General features: G+C 60.3%; 1 protein-coding gene across 1 annotated transcript in view; it reads right to left on the minus strand.

Moving 5' to 3' along the window:
- TRIB3 (tribbles pseudokinase 3) overlaps window positions 1-1621 on the minus strand; it is a 14693-nt gene extending 13072 nt beyond the window's left edge. Inside the window, exon 1 of the mRNA XM_019645656.1 lies at window positions 1363-1621. The gene's annotated coding sequence lies outside the window, so the exon portion shown is untranslated. The remainder of the gene's footprint in view (window positions 1-1362) is intronic.
- Between the last annotated feature and the right edge of the window lie 915 nt (window positions 1622-2536).

A 2536-nucleotide genomic window follows, 5' to 3' on the forward strand; every position in this document is an offset into this window, starting at 1 on the left:
TCAACTGTAGGATGGAGGCATCCCCTAATAGCTACCTCTTGTTTGTCCCTGACATCCCCCCAGGGGAAAAGGGCAGGTTGTACCAAATACACACTCACACAACAGTGCAGACACACCCCTCAAAAACACAACTCTGTCCAAGCCAGCCAGCAGAGACACACATCCAGAGTGGAAAAGAGGCACACACACATCAAGTGACACACACCTACCTCTCCCTCCACGGGCAAGCGTGCACGCGCGCGCACACACACACACACACACACACACACACACACAGCTCTCCCAACTATCACACTCACGACTGCAGGACTGATAGCAACAGGGCCACACGCACAGTCTGACATAGTCTGACACGCCCCCTCCCCCCTTTCCCCCGCAATACACACACACTCACTGGGCCTAAGGTAGTCGGCGGCCTCGCCCTGACTCCCGCCGCCAGGCTCCTCCCTTGGGAGCCGAAGCGGCGGCAGCAGCAGGTGTCCCGGGGCGGAAGGTCCTGCGGAAACCGAGGTGCGGTGGGAAACCGGGCGGGGATGAGACAAAGGGAAGGAGGGTGAGCCCCAGGCCGGGGAAGGGGCGAGGCTGGGCCCTCCCCTCCCGTCCCCTCCCCCAGTCTGCAGGTACAACACACACCGTTTGCGGGAACGAAACACACGCGCGCACAATGCAACGTGCAAACCGGTAGGTACACACCTGCAGCCCAGGACCCGCGTGCGCCAGGGTCCCGCATCCGCCCGCTGCATCCGTGCTCCTACTGGCCCTGCACTCGTCCCCCGCCGCCAGGGAACCCCTGCCCTACTCCGCCCGTGCCCCCCACAAAGCCAACACATGCCACCAGGTGCTCTGTCCTCCCCGCAACCCTTTCCGTCCACGGAGACACAGAGTCCCGAAACACATCCCCACCCAGACCCCACAGGCTCACGTGGACCCCCCGCAAACACACCCCCACAGTGACACAGACTGTACAAACAGTCCTCCAGTCCTCCAATGCCTTCCACAGACCCTCACACACACGACTCCCCCAAAACACAGACAACCGCACACCTCTCTCGGGGCCGACACCCGGACACCTCAGTCCTCGGCTCCCTCCGCCCCCGGGACACAGCTAACACGCCCGGGGTGTGCACCCTCGCCCTAGCCAAAGTCGGCCTCACTTGGGCGACCCCAAGGCCTAAGGGGCTGCGTCACCTGAGTCCCTGCAGGAACATTCGACCCAGATCGTCCCCGAACGGCAGGGTTTGTTAAAAGGGGTGTGTGTGCGTGTATGTAACACGCGGCAGCCCGGAGCCGCCCCGAAGTTCGCGGGCCACCCTCCGCCGGCCGCCCCTCCAACCTTCCCGCCCCTGGCCCCCAGCCGGGTACCTTGCCCTGGTGGGGCGGTGTCTTGCGGACGCCCAAGTTCAGAGTCGCCTGGGAACCCCTGGTGGACTGGGGCCTGCTCCGCTGCGGCTAAGCTTGGGATCCGGTGGAGCTCTAGCTTCGACTTCCCCCTCCGCCCCCCACCCCAGCCCGAAGCGTGCGGAGCCACCGCGGCTTCCGCGGCGAGTGACTCTTGGACGCCTGGCGCCAGGCTACAGTTTTGGCCCGGGTGATGTAAACCTGAGCTAATCAGCCGCTGCCTGATGCGCTCCGGTCGGGGATTGCAACATCCTCTGCGCTCCGCCCCCCAGGGGTCAAGCCCAAGGGCGCCCCGCCCCGTCCTTCCGGTTGGGTTCCCCTGCGGGGCCGAGGCACCGCTCACCTCTCCGGCTCACTAAGGGTGTCTCGTCTCCATCCCGTCCCCTCCTGCCCGCACCTGGAGTTTGAGTGTAGACACCAGCCACCGACTCTCCCTATCATCTTGGTGAAAGCATTTTGCTTTTCTGAGCCTCTGTTTCCCCCATCTGTGAAATGGGAAAAACGTCCTTCCTTCTCAGGATGATGCTGAGGAGGTAAAACAAGCAAACCATTACTGTCCCCTGGCTGCTTTCCGTTTATAAAGCACTTTCCCACCATTGCTTTTTAAACCTTTAGAGAACCTTTGGCAGGCAGGGAGCTCTAGTCAACCCGTTCTACTAAGGGACCGCCTGAGGCCCAGCTATGGGAAAGCAGCCCAGAAGCTTTACAAAAAACCGGACTTATAGGAGCTGACTCTTGGCTCAAAAGAACCAGTGTGGTGCCCTGGGGAGGCCTGAGGTAAGGTGAACTTAACAGCATTCGTTTGATGAAGGCAGTGCAGCAATTAGTGGTTAAGGGCAAGCACCCTAGAACCAGCCTGCCTAAGAGCGCACCCCACCTCTGCCCAGGCCCACTGTGCTACCTCAGGAATGCTACTTAAAACCCTGCTTCAGTTTCCTCCACTATCAAATGGGCTTAAAATAGCACAGCATTCACTTCACAGAGTTGTTGTTTGGATTAAAGAAGTTAGTAAAATGCTTAGAACAGTGAGTGTGTGGCACATCCTAGGTGCTCAATAAAAAGAATGGACACAATGGAGGCATAGAGAGGGGGAGGTGCCTATCACAGGACTGGCACCCCAGGTCTGGCGGGCCTTGGT

The sequence above is a fragment of the Hipposideros armiger genome, unplaced genomic scaffold (assembly GCF_001890085.2).
Source record: "Hipposideros armiger isolate ML-2016 unplaced genomic scaffold, ASM189008v1 scaffold_94, whole genome shotgun sequence".
NCBI lineage: Eukaryota > Metazoa > Chordata > Mammalia > Chiroptera > Hipposideridae > Hipposideros > Hipposideros armiger.